This window comes from Mustela nivalis (assembly GCF_964662115.1).
Source record: "Mustela nivalis genome assembly, chromosome: 4".
NCBI lineage: Eukaryota > Metazoa > Chordata > Mammalia > Carnivora > Mustelidae > Mustela > Mustela nivalis.
In genome coordinates, this window is record NC_139023.1 from 95,368,279 (window position 1) to 95,387,799 (window position 19,521).

The 19,521-nt window shown below is 38.0% G+C and overlaps 1 protein-coding gene and 1 long non-coding RNA gene across 6 annotated transcripts in view; one reads left to right on the forward strand and one right to left on the reverse strand.

The window, feature by feature from the left end:
* Positions 1–6,243, forward strand: part of LOC309863311 — a 33,867-nt gene extending 27,624 nt beyond the window's left edge. Inside the window, exon 4 of the long non-coding RNA XR_014310989.1 lies at positions 5,915–6,243. This is a non-coding gene — a long non-coding RNA (uncharacterized lncRNA). The remainder of the gene's footprint in view (positions 1–5,914) is intronic.
* The window catches only part of ANK2 (ankyrin 2), a 661,731-nt gene that overhangs the window by 328,404 nt on the left and 313,806 nt on the right, over positions 1–19,521 (reverse strand). The window lies entirely within an intron of this gene.

A 19,521-nucleotide genomic window follows, 5' to 3' on the forward strand; every position in this document is an offset into this window, starting at 1 on the left:
GGGATGTTAAAACCAGGTAATATAGCCAGAAAAAGCAGATTTGGCGACCATATAACATATCCTCTCTAGAGTTTCAGAGAATTTGTTTAGAGATAGAAAACCAATCCTTGCTCTGGAGATGAAAAATGCCATGACCACAAAACTGAGCACATCCCCCATGAAGAACTAGGAACACTTAAGAAGCCATACCCGGCAACTTCCCTCAGCCTGATGTCACCAAGTCCCTTGGCAAAAGTATATACTCATTGTGCTTATCCCAATAAATTTATAACACAATAAAGTATTCATATTCACAAAACCACCACTTCAGTCTTCCGTGGGACAACTCCAGGCTGCTGCAAAGTAAAAGGTGAGGCCGGCATGCGAAGTAGAGAGGTTTACGGAGGGATCACAGAGCAGAGAGTCTAGTAAGCCATGTTAAGCGCTTGGGATTCAGACTGAAAAGCCACATGAAGCCATCTCCCATGGTTTAAGGAGAGGAGCAAAATCATAAGCTTTTGTGGTTTTGTTTCTGTTTTAAAGAGTATTCTTTGTAAGGAACTATTGTGTGGGAGCCAAACAGAGAATGGATGTGAAGGCCTGTGTTTCAAAGGCTCTATCAGCAGTCTGGGAGGAAAAAGAGATGGTGGCAGAGTGGACAGACACACTAGTCTGTCACCATTAACGGTGTTTCATTCATAAGCCCAAGGAGAAAGTAAGAAGCAAGAAGACAGCTGTAGAGAGGCCTCCTGCCTAAACAGCAAGGGAAAGAGACTTCATCTTCATCAAAGTCTTGGACGGGGAAGAAGCCTCGAAGAAAAATTTTTGAAACCCATATCATTTAACAAATCAGAGAACAAAATTCGGAAAGATTAGAGATTGCTCCCGAGGCTCTAGAACTAGTTAGTAGCATAGGGAAGACCACGATCATGCCACCTCACTGAGCAGCCTTTACATGTGAGTAGATTTTAAAAGCCTAAGTCAAATCTTACCTGCTATTATTTGAAATTAAGGAACCATCAGCTCCTGCATAAGGTATAACAACAGACCAGGGGGAAAATAGTCCACTCCCTCAAGGAATGATTAGGAAAAAGGACCCATGTTTCTCATGTAAATATAGTATGTATCCTGACCTGGGTTGTATGGAGTTCAACAAATGTGTCATTGAGACAGATCTTAAAGCAGCAACAACAATCAATTAGGAACCTGCTTCTTTCACTTTATGCCAGTCTTATATAACGTTTGCCAAAGAGATATTTGGTTGCAAAAGGTACCATGTCCAGCCTAAAAAAGAGAGCTTTTGGAACCCATGACATACAATTTTAGCACCTCAATCCACCTGAGGCAGAAGATCATTAAAATTAGCATAGTGATTAATTATAATCTCACTTTACATAAACATTAGCAACAATATTTTAGATCAAATGTAGTATGCCACAGGAGAATAACAAAATGTGGGTGAGCTCACTATGTACATGTTCCTGTCTAGGTCAGTTTTTTAGGACGTGCTGTTACCTGCTTGCTCTACTACAGGGTAGCTCTGCTCAGTCTCCAGTGATATTAGTTCTTGAAAATAGCTATTATAATTGGGTTTCCCTGTAGATGCAAATGAATGGCACATTGGGGTAGGTTGTGTCCTTGACAGATATATTTTTTTCTAGTGCAATTTAACTTTATTACTGTAAACATTTTAAAACTTAAACCAGCTTAGATATAAGTTATGACAAGTGGTTTTTTTTGTATGAGTCCGTTGATAAGTTCTGAACACAAAAATTATCTAGAGACTTCATATTTAAGTTTTACATAAATATAAATCAGATTTTAAAAGCAGTATAACTGTGGTGGTAATGGGAGTGACAAAAACACAAAGATCATGATGTAGAAGGTAACCTAGAGACCATGACATCTAGCTCCTCATTTTCAACAAGTAAGAAAATGGTGCCCAACTAGGCTATGTTATTTACCCAAGGCGGTACCTACACTTAGCAACACTTTGAATAAAATTCCAAGTTTCCTCATTCCTAAACCAGTATAGATGCCTTCTAGTGGAGGTCTCAACACCAAAATGAGCTTTATGAAGCCCTCCTTCCTCAGCAAACACTCAGGCCCACTGATAGCCCAGTTGTTCTCAGAATGGGGGAAAAAATTATACAACCCATTATACACCAGGCAATTAGAAATATCTCAGGCATTAGAAGCAGAGAGGTAAGTAAGACAAAATAACCTTTTTTTTTTTAGTGTTGCACAATATCCCAAGTTAAGGTGAAGGTTTGCTATAAACCTGAATTACAGTAGGAAGAGGCAAAGGAGGACTAACCGGTAGATGAGCTTGTTCTCTCACAATGTTACCGTTTGCCAAAGAATCTCAAGAATGAGAGAAAAGCGGGGCACCTGGGTGGCTCAGTGGGTTAAAGCCTCTGCCTTCAGCTCAGGTCATGATCTCAGGGTCCTGAGATTGAGCCCCGCTTCGGACTCTCTGCTCAACAGGGAGCCTGTTTCCCCCTCTCTTTTTGCCTGCCTCTCTACCTACTTGTGTCTCCCTCTCTCTCTGCCAAATAAATAAAATCTTCAAAAAAAAAAAAAAAGAATGAGAGAAAAGCAATGAAAATATGAAATGGAAAGCTTCAGCAAGCCTTTAGACAAGTGGATATAATCAGATAAGGCAGATGACCAATGAAGTCAGTGTGCTCTTATCATTCCTGTGAATAAATTGTTAATGAATGACCACTACTATGTCTCCCAATTTTTTTAAGTTGGCTCCACAGCCAACATAGGGCTTGAACTCACAACTCTGAGATAAAGAGTCTCATGTTCTACCAACTCAGCCAGCCAGGTGCCCCTATTTCTCCCACTTTAAACAAACAAACAAGACAATTCTTTTAAAAGGTCAAAATAAAGAGTTTGTTATCTGTCAGTACTCCCTAACTTCTAATGCCCTTTAGTCAAGACTGATGGTATTCCAAGTATTTACTACTGTTACAAACTACCTTATAAACTAAGGGTCTTACAATATTTTATTTTGCTCACAAACTCGTGGGCCAGGGATTCAGGAAAGGCTCAACGGACTTATTCATTGTGATTCATGGGCTGCCAAGTAAGGCAGCTAGGACCGGAAGATCCAGTTCTACCTCAGCATCCTCACTCACCTATCAGGTTCCTTGGTGCTCTTTGGCCCCTCTCATTATGTGGCATCTCATGTGCTCGAGTCACTCCACATGGTATGGGCTTCCTACTGTTGAATGGTGTCAAAATGTTTGTATTCTTCCAGGACAACTAGCTTTGAAGAGGCAGGAAGCAGAAAGCACCAGGCTAGTTAAGGGCTCTGCCATATTTTATTGGTCAAGGAAACTGCTGGGCCCATCCACATTCAAGCAGTTAAAAAAAAAAAAAAAAGGACTCACCTCTTGATGAGAGGGAGTGGACAGGTCACATTGCAGAAGAACATATGGGATGGGAGCCATCTTGGAAAATGTAATCTGCCACAGATGGCTAGCAAGTCAAGTAGGCCATGAGGGAGATGAAGTATAAGGGCTGACTTTGCATACAATAAACACAAGGTCTTTTCCCAAATGAGCAGATTCTGCTAGCTAGAAATGCACTGTTCTGCATCCTTTTTTTTTTTTTTGCTACTAATAAGATTACCAATGTTAATTTTTAGAATGGTCAATTACCTATTACTAGGTCAAAACCTTCTATGTCCTCTCAAAGCAAAGTCTCTGTTGATCTCTGAAGATGAGTTTCATGTGTATACTTTCTAAACATGAGCCACTGTATCTAATGCATTCACAGGAAGTATTGTATATTTGAAGTACAGCTTCTTTTGCACTTGTCTCTTTACTTTCACTGTGCTTCCCTTGGCCTCTCTCCTACTCTTGCACCCATTCTATCCTTTTATACAACATCACTATTATCTAAAACAATCATAAATTCTATTGTACAAAAACGATTTTAAAGAGCTTACAAAGGAAATAAAAGTTTATTATAGGTTAGAACTAACTTGAACAAATGTCTAAAAAAGAGACATGCAGTGCAATCATATTCATTGTTAGCTTTAAATCCAATACCAAGAAAATGGTTAAACATACATTAGAGCTGGAGGCAAGATTATTAACTTGTTAACCACGCAGTTACCACAGTCCCAAATTTAGTCTTTAGTACTGATTTGTGTAAATGTTGGGCATTATATTCAGGGCCTTAGCAAAGCCTATGTATCTGATGGGTTCCTTTTGCCATTCAGTCACGATGTCCTCTTCTGTGTAAGCCTCACATTTGGTGTTTCTAGCTTAGAAGCAAAACTAAAACAGCCAATGTCCATTTTAATTATTCAGTCTGCTTAGCTCCCAAGAACAAACTATTTGGGTCATTGATGATATGGTAATAATTGGACCTAGAAAGGGGTGTCAAATTTCAAGTCAGAAGAAGGGTCTTCTTCCAGGAAGTTCTTCAAGTCACACAAGCAAAATTTTGGAACCAAAGTATGGTCAAGCCATCCATTTTGGTCATAATGGACTCTCTACACAAATTACTACATAATATGTGTTTGCCAGCTTATCTTGCATAATTTTCCCCAAAATAACATTTTTCAGCCTATCAATATACAAAAGCATTTAGAATATAACAATAATGCTATATTCAATGCTATATAGTTTGTAGTGGGTGAGAGCAAGTACTACTACACGAATCTTATCAGTGAGCCCCAGGATGTTAATAGCACACTCGGATCTTAAGCTGTTCTATCTAAAACTCTAGGAATCTGAGTAAAAATTTATATATAACATTTCAAATTTCATTTATACCTAGCCAATTATCAGGTTTTTCCTGGGTCCATAAACCTCTATACCTGGAAATTGTCAAGAACTGTGAAGGATTTGAGATCCTACTTATAAGTGAAAAAGCTAGCCTGCTATTATTTTTATGGATACTGCCAGAAGATACAAGACTCCTGGGTCAGAGACAAAGAACTTTATTACTCATAGCACAGCACAAAGGATGGGTGTCAGTTTTCCTTACTCCCAATTCTCATAGAATTGAGATATAGTCTAGATGGATATGGTCCAGATGGATATCTGCATACTCAGTGGGTCAAACAGAAAAGAGGAACCCTGACTTTAGGAAACCTGAATCTCATATAGTAGGCGGTAACCATATCTGTACTTTGCTCCAGAGGGAGCCCATTACCTTTATTATACTGGATAGTAAGCATGCCTGATCTTTGTGTCTCTAACTTCCAAGGCTGTTCACTGTACCAACATCCTTGAAAAAATAGTCTGGAACAAAGACAGTCAATGCCTCTGCTTGCAAGATGTACAGAAATGTAAGAAGCCCACAGAAAATTCTCTCTTCAACAGGAAGTCTCAAAACATACAGGTTATCCTGCAGTTGAAGAGATAAATGCCAAATTGCCCTTCGTGACAGTCTAAATTTAAATGGAAACTAAGCAAGATTTCCTGCAAATTCTCTGCAGTCATACATATACGTCTGTGCAGTAAGTTTTAACAGCTTAGTTTTATCGTTTGGAAGATTTCACACATCATCTGTACTTTTGCCAGAATTATTATGGTATACAATAAGGAACAATAGTTTGAAAGTCAGTACATGGAGGTTTTAATCCCCACGTTATCATTAACTGTCATTTGTTCACAACAAATCATCTATTTCACCTGGGCTTCATTTTCTATATCTCTCCCAAAGTGTGATCACTCTGCTATTTTTTTCTCCAAGATAGTTTTCTACACCTCTCTCTCTCTTTCTCTCTCTCTCTCTCTCTCTTTTTTTTTTTTATTGCTAATGTCCTTGAATCTATGAACCTATGTTTAAAGGGAAAAAATGACTCAAAGAGAATTTAGTGAGCAGATGAAATGGCCAGTGATACAGTATCAAACATAATGTAATGTAGCTGTCTTCATTTTCAATTGTCTTTTCCTTTTTCCACTAGAAAACAAATGAAACTGAAGAACTTAACTTTTCTCAAGGTCAACAAACAAAGTTGGAAAATGAGGAAAACAGAAATGCTAACATTTATGACACAAATTAGACCCGGAAAACAACTTTGGCACTAGTACAAATGCTGTGGAGTTTCACCCACCAGTCTGGACAGAAATAAAGAAGTGTCTAGTAGGCTTGAAACTGTAATCACTTTTCCCTTCTTTCTAGTCTCTCATACCTGGGAAATAAAACCTTTTGTTTCTACTTTGGAAATACATCTTATGTATTCCTTCCGTTCTTTGCCTATCACCTGGGTACCACCTCTTTTTCTCTCGTATCCTAACTATTTTAATCAGCAGGATTTGCTGTCTCATCACCTTCAGGTTTCTGCCTCAAATCTGACCTCCAGACTGTTGCACTTTCATTCTTCATAAAGCATTGTTTTCTAGTCTTCAATGTCCTCCTACTAAATTCAAACATCTCCAATTATTCCTCAAATTCATTTATATTTTCCTGTTTACAAGGTGGCTTATAAAAGCAGTTAGATAAAAATAACATGAACAGAATTTTTTAAGATTTATTTATTTATTCTGAGGGGTGAGGGAGGGTGCATGAATAGAGTGAGGGCAGAGGGAGAAGGAGAGAGAAAATTCCAAGCAGACTCCTTGTTGGATGCCGAGCCCAACACGAGGATCCATCCCACAACTCTGAGATCATGACTTGAGCTGAAACCAGGAGTCAGAGGCTCAACTGACTGAACTACCCAGGCACCCATGATCAGATTTTTATTAAGGAAATATTACCAGAGCTTCTAGAAGGAGCATCAGATCCTGACTTGGTGGGTCAGTGAAGACTTCCCAGATTAAAAAAAGAAAAAATACCTATTCTTACTTTTTTTCCTTCTCCCTAAAATCTATCTACCTCAAGTCCCAAATTGACCATGGAGTTTGTTTGTTCTTTCCTTCCTTCTTTCTTTCTTTCTTAAGATTCATTTACTTATTTTAGAGAGAGAGCGAGAGCATGTGCTGTGGGGAGAGTCAAAGGGAGAGATAAACCCAAGCACACTCAGGCTGAGCAAAGAGCCCAATCTCACCACCCTGAGATCAGACCTGGGCCGAAACCAAGAGTCAGAAGCTCAACCAACTGTGCCACCCAGGCACCCTTACCATGGAGCTTTTTCTAACAACAAATGACATCGAACTTTCTTTCTCTCAAGATCACTATGCCGCTTCTGTGCATTAATCACACAAAGTAGTTAACTGCTGAATGTGCATCTGTCGTGTATGCCCAACCAAATGCCTTGCAACATCAAATAAAATAAAATAACCACCAATGAATCCAGGGGATACATATATCCCCTTTGATAAGTATCTTTATATCCTATATGAAAGGCACTATTGGTATTTGTTGTTTCCTCTACAAACTCATAGCAGCTAGAACCAGAAGAGCCAATTAAAAAAAAAAAAACAAGTGGGCTGACTTACTTTGCTTAGCATAATACTTTCCAGCTCCATCCACGTCATTGCAGATGGCAAGATTTCATTTTTCCTATGGCTGAATAATATTCCATTCTGCCTATATGTATACATACACCACATCTTCTTTATCCATTCATCAATCAATGGGCACTTTGGCTGTTTTCTAATTTGGCTATTGTAAATAATGCTACTACAAATATCAGTCAGAGAAAGAAAATTTCACTCATATGTGGAATTTAAGAAACAAAACAAACAAGCAAAGGAAAACAAAAAAAGAGAGAAAAAGAGAGGCAAACCAAGAGACAGACTCCTAACTATATAGAACAATGGTTACCAGAAGGGAGTTGGATGAGGGATGAGTTAAGTAGGTGGTGGGGATTAAGGAGTGTAATTGTGATGAACACTGGGTATTGTATGGAATTGCGGAATGACTATACTATACACCTGAAACTAATATTATACTGTATGCTAACTAACTGGAATTTAAATAAAACTTTTTCAAAAAGATCGATATGAACCTAATTTAGAAAAAAGGTGGTGTTCCCAATTTTGAACACATTTGGTCCTAGAAAGTATGGTAGATATGACTTGATGTGTTCCTTGATGACCAACAAAATTCCTTGTGCTCCCCAAAACAGTTTTTAATTATATCTAAGCTGCCATTTAAACATTCCTTCTATAGGAAAATGAAATTCATACTCCACTAGAGATTCCAAATATACTTCCTCATCATGATAGTGGGGAAAAGTGGAAAGAGGGATTTTCTGAGATGAAAAAGAATCAAGTAATTTACTCATTCTCTATATTTGCCCAGAAAGACTGTTAATACTCCTTCAGCAAACATTATTGTACACATGCTCCATGCCAGGTTCTCTTCTCCATTCTAAAGATACACAGATAATTAAGATGTGATTCTTACCCCCATGGGTATGCATGAAAAAGCATTCTCTTCTCATTGAGAACTCTCTGTTCTGCCTTCACTTTAACCTAGGAATGTTAAAACCAACCCCAGGAGATTCCTTTATATTGGCTGCAGTCTCTTCTCATCAATACTTCTTTCTGGTAGTACTGGTCACATTGCAGGCAGTGCATATTTCATGATCAATTGAATAGACTGCAGATAAATCAAGACTATTCACTTATTATTAGTTTAACTGGAAAACTCCATCTGGTTACAAGTTAAACAAAAATACAAGCAGCAGGGATTCCTCTGCTTGGCCTACCTAAAGAATATTTGTGACATAATTAAAATTGATCTTGATTCCTTCTCTTGGTATAATTTTAATCTTCATATTTACTCCATCTTCAAGGTTTTCCTGTTCCACCACTCAACCTCAGCCTTAAGTGTTAGAGCCTCTTCCTCTTGAACTTTTTTGGTAATTCCCAGCAAATTACTCATTATATTCTCCTAGTTAATGGTATGGCAACACACTCACAGAAAAACAGAAAAAGTAGGAAAAGAGATGATTCCCCAGATCGCCCAGCTAGGTTTGAAGATGTGGCTGGCAGGAGAGGTTCAGCCAATAAATCAAGACACATTCTTCGGGATCACTAAGACAGCTTTTCCTAAACTCAGACACATCAGGCACGCAAGACACCATAGGAGACAGAAGGAAGACAGGTGACTACTGGAGGCTGGCAACACAGGGATCAAGTGCTAGTAACACACGGGCAGTTAGATTGTCCCTGTGTTGTTGTCTGTACCAGAACCTATGCTCCTACAACAAACGGAAAATACCCATTTAATTTGCTTTTTACCATAAAGAGTCACATACCTAGCTGGACTTCTCGATAATGCTGGATGAAGATGATGACCAAACTTGAAATCGAATCCACAAACTTCTTTTTCAAAGTGTCAGCTAATGTTATTAGAGAAAGAAATCTCTCTTCTCCAAACATTTAATAAAAGCACATGATAAAAACACAAAGTTACATTTGATGTGGAGAATTTTTTTGAAGTATGTCTCTATGTTTTTAGATTTAATTCCCTAAAGAGAGGTGTTTTCCATAACATGCCATTATACAGACCATGACTTTTTGGTCTGCTCTATAGGATAAGTAGTCAGGACACACGAATCCCATTCCTGGATGGACCACAATTACAACTGCTGGCAAGTCACCTGAATCTGTACACCTTTATTTCTAGAAAGGTAAACTACAGGTATGATTTCCAAGGTTCTTCTTGATTTTTGCCCAAGATTCTTCTAGGAACCTGTAATTCTGGTACACACTCCATCATCCTTACCTTATATAATACAGGGCTGTGATGTTAACTGTGAGGTTAGCACAGTTAAACTGTGTGACACTGGTGGCCACATGACGTTCCTTGGATCTCGACCATGTTTCTCAATTCCAGATACTAAGTAGTTTTCCAAACACGGGAAAGTATAATCTAATTTAAACGTCCTATGTGGGCAAATAGAGGAGTACGTGTGATTCCACAAGTGTGCATGCCTATGCTTTTCCTGACAGTGGAAGCTGTTTTGTGGTGTAGTGAATGTCAACTGGACCACTTTTAAAACTCTTTTCAAAATTTGGCTCTTCTGGAGGAACTCACTGTTTTCATGGATTGGAGAAGAATGTTTCACCTAGCTGACAGTAGATGTTTTCAGAAATGATGTATCTACAACTATTTGATTGAGTTCTAATTCAGCCTAGGAACACCATCCTATCAGAAAGAAAACGCTACAGGGTGACTGTCTCTTTGGATAACATAATACAAGTGACATTTATTTAATTACAAAAGAGTACCTTCTTTCTCTCCAAATTGATTCTTCGTTCTTTCCGTAGTATCATTGACTTTGGAAAGCAGAAGAAGCTACTTTGGGCAACATTTCTTAGTTATGTCACAGCCTGACTCATTGCTAAGATGAAGGTGGGAATAAAGAAGAGTTGGCAACAGAAAAAAGACTCAGAGACAAGAAGGACTGATATCTCATTGCTCTGGAATCCCTCTTATGCTTACACAGAAAATGGAATTCAGTTCCCCAATGAGAAACCAAACTCATACTGCAGACTTAACATGCAAAGTTGACTTTACCTAGACTATTGTCCTTAGTGTACACCATAATCCTCTATGAAGAGGTTCTCCTGTTTTAAATGAGAGGGGACCTGTGGCTTGAAGAGGTTACTAACCACAGCAAACCCCAGTTGGTGGTAGAGAGGGGGCTGCAATGCAGACTCTCCAGTTCCCATTTCTCCCATTTCACATTCCTCACAGTTAACCCATGCCCGTGACCCTCCACACAGTTTGTGCCCAGGTCTGAGGTTTTCCATACATGGAAACCAATCAGAAAAACAGGGGAAAAAAGAGAGAGAGAGGAATTCACAACATTCTATGTTTTCCTCCCTCCCAAAGCTGCAGACACACGATTGAAGCTGCATATATTTTCAAATTATGTAGCCAACGAGTAGTACGGTAAATAGAACTATTAATCAGAATCAAAAACCATGCCTTGAAATATGTGTGATAGCACTAACATTCTTGCCATGGATGTTTGGGAAGCTTTGATTTCAGAAGTTCCTTATTTCCAAAGTACTCTACTGGGCTCCATAAGAGTTAAACTACAACTTGATCACATAGTAATTACATCTCACTGTGACTACCTCAAAACATGCTGTGTCTAACTTCAGTAAATATAAATTTTGTTTTAGAGAAGAAAATATAAAGAAGAAAGCACGTGTAAGTAAGTGTATGGCAGTTTTTGCATACCCTTGCATTTGATATTAAGAATTTCACTGTTTTATTCATCATGTGTTCCCCCTGCTCTAAATAATGGGAGGAAGGGTGTTCAGATGGGATTTCCCAATTCTTCTTTAATGAGAGGCTTCTCTAGCTACCTCCTGCTGAATCCTGCAGTTACATCTGTCCAACTCTGATAACAAAAGAACAAAAGAACAAACCACTGGTCTACTTAAGGCTTCATCAGGGATAACTCGAAGTCATCAAGTCAAACCAGAATACCAAAAAACAGAAATAAGGTGGGGGATGTGAGAGATAAAATAATATCTTTATCTTTAATTATATTTCCATGATTGAGTAAGCCTCATTTTAAGTGGCTCCTATCTCTCAGGAAGAAGTTTATAGTCAAAGCATTCCAGCTTACTAATAAGCAAGAAATCAGCCCATCTGCCCATTATTCTGCAACAGTCCCCAGAGCATTCTCTCTCCCCTTAAATAAATAAATCCAGGGCAAGATGAATGGATAGTTCAGAGAAAGATAAATATCTCTAAACGAGAAGAAATAAAGAGAAATTTTGAGCCAAATAATAAATTAATTATAAAATTAAGATTTTTTTCTAATGTATCTCTAGAGGAGACTCAAAAATAATAATGTTACCTAATTCCTCCTTTGGTTTATTTTAATTAAAATTTATAATTTATTTCAAAGTCTTTTTGGCAAACTTCAAATTACAGTCACAGAGTTGGCAGACAAGACAGTTCCAGTCATCTGCTAAGTATTTTTCAAGCAAGTAAATATCTCAAATCTTAAGGAAAAACAACCATTCATTATCTCAGTCAAGCTTTCCAGGATGGTAATTTCACTATTCTCTTTGTCTCTTCCAATATTTATTACTCTGATAGTCACCAAAATGTCTTTTTGTTTTCACTGAACCTATTTTCCATTTATGTCAGTATAAAAAGGAAAGGATCGACCTCACCCTCACCCCCCCCAAAAAAACACACAAAAAAAAAAAATTCCCTTCCTGTACTTAAAAGCATCCATATGACTAATTTCTTAACTTCTCCTTTTCTTTAATTTTTCTGAATAGAACTTCTGTTTTCTTAAACCTATACTTGTGTGTGATCCCTTTTTCTTTCTTTTCTATCATTTGGAGTACATTTTAACACAACTTTAGTCCTTAAAGCACCTTGGCCATTCACAAACACGAAATTAATAAGAACCATAGTCAGCATGGTGCAGACATTTTTTTTTAAATGGCAGCATATTGCTGACTAGTATTTAGCTTTTTTCCAGATTTGTGCCCTGGTCTTTCCTTTCTTATGCTGAGTCCAATCCTATATTTGCATTATAAAGGGCACCATGCTTCTCTGTATATAACTTTTATTCTGTTTGTAAAACTATTTGAATTTATTTCTATCCTTTGAGGTTTCACCTAATTTAAGAATCAAGTACAAATCTGACAGACATATTCTAGATTCTTTTTTCTAGGTCATCTGTAAAGAAATCAAATCAAGTGACCTCAAACCCAATCCCATTACTTGACATCTCATAAGAAGAGAACTGAGCTATGGAGAACTGCGCAGGCTCTTGCTTCACGCTCCCCCTCCTTCTCAACAGTTTAGGCAGGCTAGAGATGACCACTCTGTTTAGAAAACTATCAAGTGAATCAAATATAAGCCTCTCCATTCTCTGGATAACTGGTCCCTCCCCTTATAGGTTATCTGATTATTGTTTTTACTAAGACATAAAAAATACACTCTCTTCTAATTTTCAGTTCTCCCGGCTTTGTTCTCAAAATTACTCACCTATACGTCATCATCTTGTTGCCTTTTGATATTTATAATTTACATAGCACACTAGATATTATTTTTAATATGCATATTTTATCCTAGGTAATAAATATCATTATTTACTTTCATTAAAAAAAAAAAAAGGGTACCTCAGTAGCAGCTAAACCAAAAGGTCCACCACATCTTACATTTCAAGTTCAAATAGAAATGGAAAACCATGTGACTATTAATCAAGTGATAAGGTATATACACTTTGTTATTCCTCTCATTTACAACTTAAGAATAAGGCAACAGGCATCCCTCATAACACTACCTCCTTAATTTACTAGGGCATCTTGAAGGAAGGTATTTGGGCTGTCAAGATAAGCTTGTCATCCTGAAGCATGGAGGTACTGAGAAAGGCACAAGAAAGATGAGGAGAGATGCACAGGTGAGGCTCTACTTGTGTGTGTGTTAATTCTGAGCAGACCACTCCAACTCATGGAGTCTCAGACCCACTAAGCACATGGTCTTGGAAGCTCCAAAGGTCCATTTTATTTTAGGGAAACTTCTGCCATATTCATTTGTAGTATCTTTTTAAAAATCCCCAAATCCCCATGTATCACAAAAATACTTGCTTTAGAATAATTTTGCTTTCTTAAAATATTATTTTTCTAGGAAAAATCACAAGTAATACATAATCTACTTTCATATGTTAAAAGTGCCTGGAGTTTTTCCAATTATTCTGAAGCCAGGTTTTTATTTTCATCTTCTAAATTCACTCAGCTGTGTTGATACCAGATCTGATCAAGCCTTCAGAAGCTGAGTTGCACTAACAGAACACATAGTAACATGTTCATCTCAAGATATTAATGTATATTAATACATAATACTTATGTTGACTGAGTACTTCAATCCCCTATCTGAGAAGACTGTGCATATTGGGTTCATATAAGCAAATTATAATAATTAGATGGCCTTTGAGGGATCCCTTGCAAGCTTTGAGTTAGCAAATTGTTTTTCTCCATCATAGAAACAACGCATGTTTTCTTTTGCCCTGAATAGAGTGCATAGACTTCCATAAGCATCATTCTTCTCACTTATTCTAGGTTTCTTATTCTGAAATCTGCTGCAGAGCAAACATATTGTCTTGGCAGTACAAGGTTAAGTTCTGAATTAAGCCCCTAAGTAAAACTTAACAAGAGACCCCCTTACATTTGGATTGCTGTAAAATAAATCTCCAGCCTTTCTTCAAGACTCCCAACATAATTGATTATTTCTCCTGTGTGCTACTGCACATGTCTCTACTCTGGCACTTACACAATGCTCTGAAATTATTTGTTACTGTATTAATGCTAAGTTACTTCCTGCCTACATAATAAACACCATGAAGACAGTCACTTCAAGTATCCTAACTCCCAGTGCCTAATACAGTGCCTGGCACATTAATACATGCTTAATATATCTGTCTTTTGGATGAAAGAGAGTTAGCAAATGTTCTCTCCATTTTTCTGACTTGTAATGCCCTGGCTTACCTCTTGAACTACCTGCCTTTCTCTCTGTTCAGAACTGTACCTTTGTTTGGCTCCCTCTTATGACTCCGTTGGGTCCTTTCCAAAGGTGATTTCCTAAGAAAGCCCTATCCTGTTAGATCGTTGCTTGTCCAGTCTATGCTCTCATAGTATTTTGCACTCCCCAGCCATGGCACATGTCACTCCATTCTGATTGCTTAGTTGGCCATGTCTTATTGCTAAATAAAAGTTGACACGTGCAAATTGTTTACTGTCACCACTAGGGCATAATCTACCGAAGAGGCTAAATAAGTGTTTGCAGGATGGATAGCTGTCAGTCACCTACTTTAATAGCTTTACCAGAGCAGAAGAAACAAATTTGAAATTTGAAATAAACAAATGGACAAGTTAGAGAAATGCATAATTTATACCACTATAGTTTTGTTACTTGTAACATCAACAAAACAATGCCACCACATTACATGGCAACACCATAGTGTACTACAAACAAAAAAATCATTTCACCTGAAGTCACCATTTCTAAATAAACCCACTAGTCTTCCCTACTCTATCTGAGCTATATTCTTTTTTTTTTTTTAAGATTTTATTTATTCGACAAAGAGAAACACAGCGAGAGAGGGACACAAGCAGAGGGAGTAAGAGAAGGAGAAGCAGGCTTCCCACCCAGCAGGGAGCCTGAAGCAGGGCCAAGGACCCTGGGATGATGACCCAAGCCGAAGGCAGACGCCTAACAACTGAGCCACCAGGCGCCCCTGTATCTGAGCTATATTTCTGTCTTTTGGGGAATTACAACAAAAAGAAGACTCATTTCTATTTATCTTCTACTTGAAGAATCTCTACAGGAGATTTATGTTTAATTTTTATCATACAACAGGCTGGCAGGAATTTTAAAATTTGTGAAAATGGGTATTTACCCTAAAGATACAAATGTAGTGATCCAAAGGGGCACGTGCACCCGAATGTTTATAGCAGCTATGTCCACAATAGCCAAACTATGGAAAGAACCTAGATGTCCATCAACAGATGAATGGATCAAGAAGATGTGGTATATATACACAATGGAATACTATGCAGCCATCAAAAGAAATGAAATCTTGCCATTTGCAACAACATGGATGGAACTAGAGCGTATCATGCTTAGCGAAATAAGTCAAGCAGAGAAAGACAACTATCATATGATCTCCCTGATATGAGGAAGTGGTGATGCAACATGGAGGCTTAAGTGGGTAGAAGAAGAATAAATGAAACAAGATGGGATTGGGAGAGAGACAAACCATAAGTGACTCTTAATCTCACAAAACAAACTGAGGGTTGCTGGGGGGAGGGGGTTTGGGAGAGGGGGGTTGGATTATGGACATTGGGGAGGGTATGTGATTTGGTGAGTGCTGTGAAGTGTGTAAACCTGGTGATTCACAGACCTGTACCCCTGGGGATAAAAATATATGTATATAAAAAATAAAAAATTAAAAAAAAAAAAAGAAAACAAACAAACAAACAAAAAAAGATAAAGCAAAATGGCTTTAAGGCACCTGGGGACATGAGCTCTTCCTTAGCTCTTGGCAACCTGATACAGTGTTAGAATCCTGGGGACATGAGCATGTGGTTCAGCTCAGGTAATGGGAGCTTCAGGAAGGAGACAGACAGAGTTCAGTAGAAGGGCTGCACGTAAACAGGTAGAGATCAAGTTCTCCATGGTCAGCAAAAATAACCACAAAATACTCTTGGCTCAGGTTGAACCCAGAATGATATTGCTCAAAGTACAACCCACCTTTAAGGAACTAAGCCCATGAGTCTGGAGACATTATTACATGCTAGGGGAGATACTATTATCTCCTGCCACCATTGAGTTAGTGAAGTTATTGAGCATTTGAATATATGCTGCATATACTGAAACAATGACTCAAAAACGTATTAACCATTCCACCCACAAGTTACCAAGAAATGTTATGTTTCAACTATTCACACCACAGAGGAGCTCACATATGTCGCTCACAAAGCAAGTACTTACTTTCCAAGACAGCAATGACAATGAAGAGAGTGTATCACCATCCAACTTCAAGCAAGCGCAGACGCTCCCCATTATAATGCACTGTCTTCTCTGAAAGAAACGAATTCCTCCACTCTCATCCCAGTCCTTTTTCTCTTTGTATCCAAGCTCTGGGAAAAGTGGCATACCTCTGGAGCTTCCAGTTTCTCACCTCTAACTCCATTAACCTTCTACAGTCTGGCTTCCATCCCACTCCTGCAAAGGGCCACCCTTTCCAAGGTTTCCAATAACCTCCTCTCAGCCAAATCAAATTGCTTCTTCCCTGGACTAATCATTTTATTTTTCCCTCCAAAAAGCCAGTCAGCACAGTTCACTACTATGAATAACTTCTTTCTCCTTGATTCTGCACTTCCAGACATAATCCCACCCTCTCCAGTCACTTCTCTCCTTTTTCTTTGCTTCCCATTAGATCTTCTCTAACCAGATTTTACTCTGTTTCGCAGCTTAGCATTTGGGCCCTTTCCTATAAATAGCTGTTCTCGGGATTATCAATGTTCTCTGTTCACTGAAAATATCTCAATAGGTCAAATTTCTGCATAAAAATCCAATCCAATGAAACTTTTGATAAAAATATTTCTGATTATCTAGAGCTACCCTATGACCCAGTAATTGTACTACTGGGTACTCACCCCAAATATACAAATGTGCATGTGCACCCCAATGTTTACAGTAGCAATGTTCACAATAACCAAACTATGGAAAAAGCCTAGTGACAGATGAATAGATAAAAAAGATTATATATATATATATATATATATATATATATATATATGATGGAATATTATTCAGCCATCAAAAAATGAAATCTTGCCATTTACAACAATGTGGGTGGAACCAGAGGGTATTTTACGAAGCATAATAAGTCAATCAGAAAGATAATTATCATACGATCTCACTGATATGTGGAAGTTAAGAAACAAGGCAAAGGATCACAGGGTAAGAGAGGAAAAAATGAAACAAGACAATACCAGAGAAGGAAACAAAGCATAAGAGCCTCAATCTCAGGAAAGGAACTGAGGGTTGCTAGAGGGGAGAGGGAGGGGAGGGATGTGGTGACTGGGTGATGGACCTTGGGAAGGTTATGTGTTGTGGTAAGTGCTGTGTGATGTTTAAGACTGATGAATTACAGATCTGTACCCCTGAAACAAATAATACATTATATGTTAATAATAATAATATATTATATATAATAACTGTGTATATATATATTTATACGCATATACTTATATACATAAATTTCTGATTATCTGTTGTTTATCCTCAGCAGCAGTGCTTTGTTGATGCCTTCCCCCCTCCAAAGGAAGTTAGAATAGAGCTCTCTGGCACAAGAAGAAATCTTAGAGATAGTCTAGTTTTTAGAACATAGATGATGGCATTCCTTGGGCTGGAGATGGCTTCATTGTGTGGCCTCATGGTGTTTGGTTTGGCCCACACAGTTTTTTGTTTTTATCAGAACTCACTTCAAAAAGTCAGGAGGGGGTGCCTGAGTGGCTCAGTGGGCTAAGCGTCAGACTCTTGGTTCAGCTCAGGTCACGATCTCAGGGTCCTGAGATCAAGCCCTGCATAAGGCTCTACACTCAGTAGGGAGTTTCTCTCCCCTCTGCCTCTCTCTTTCTCACCCATCTATATAATTAAAAATAAAAAGTCAGGAGGTTTGATATCATAACCATGATTTCTTACTTTTTTTAAAAAAAAATCTTTAAGAGTTTATTTAAGGAATCTCTACATACAATGTGGGGCTCAAAGTCATGACCCTGAGATCAAGAGTCACATGCTCTTCAAACTGAGTCAGCCAGGCACCCTTGATTTTTTATTTCTTCTGAAAGCTCAGCTCTGGCAACATGGAGCTCACATCACTAGGTGGAAACAATAAATAGAGCTAAATTACAGCAGTTCCCTTTAGAGAGGGCATTGGCTTTCCACATCTCAGGTCCCAAGTGACAGCTGCCGTATGTCACAGCACTTGTGTTGGTGGGGTTTGTTTTTCTTTAAGAAATTTATCTCATACTCTGTGTCTATCAAATGTCAAAGTGCAAAATGACTAAGAAACTATACCCATCCAACTTTGTTTATTTACTTAACTTGCCTGTTCCTATTTTAATTCATATCCCTCTTCTCCTTATCTTATAAGTTAGGAAATGAGCATACATAAATATGAAATCATCTATATAAATTTCACCTTTGTATAACTTCTCACTATTTAAAATTACATAGCTATTAGTTATACCACCCATACATCCACATAGCACAAAAACTTCCTTTCCACAAAATTATTCCCTTCCCCCCAGCCTTGGGTCCCCTTAGCAATTTATATTTTCAGATTTCACACAGCAAAAGAAAGAGGTACTCATTAACCATTCACACAAGAACCCAAGAAACAACATACAAAGCTAATTACAACTGCATGAGGAGATGGCTTTATTCATTTTGAAGAAATGGAAGTATGATCAAAGAGAAGCCTTAGAAAATGTCACAGAGATTAATCTGTAGCAAAGTTTTGAATAAAAGAAACATTATACAACAGGAGTTTGGAGGTTATCCATAAAGGTACAAAAAGAAGAGAAATGTACATTTATCTGAACACAATGAAGAATACAGCTTGAAATGGGCCTGTCAGGAAATAAATTTGCGAGGAAGGGTCAGCAAGAATGAAGTAAAGTACATAAGAAAACCCAGGGAGACTCCCAAAATACACACACACAACTGCCTGTGCTGTCACAATTCTTACATCATGGGTGTGTGTTGTGGAGGGTGAAGGATGGGGGAGTTCATGGAGTCAGCCACTTTATGGATGCTGTCTTGTTTAAAAAAAAAAAAAACGCATGTGATAAGAGTGGCATCTAAGGATTGATCTCGGCTGTTACGTTTAGGATAAATAGGGAAGAAGGCAGAAAAGAACAAAGGAAAATAATGAGGTCGGGAAAAGGAATAATGGGGAGTACTTTGTACAAGGATTATTAATGTTAGAATTAGAAAAAAATAATGACTTTCAGAATTTCAGTTTTTAAATAATAATGAGAAGACATTCCAAGAGTATCAGTTGTATGCTACAGAAACCAAAAGGTACAAAACTGACATGCACATAGTTTCTAAAAATTAACACAA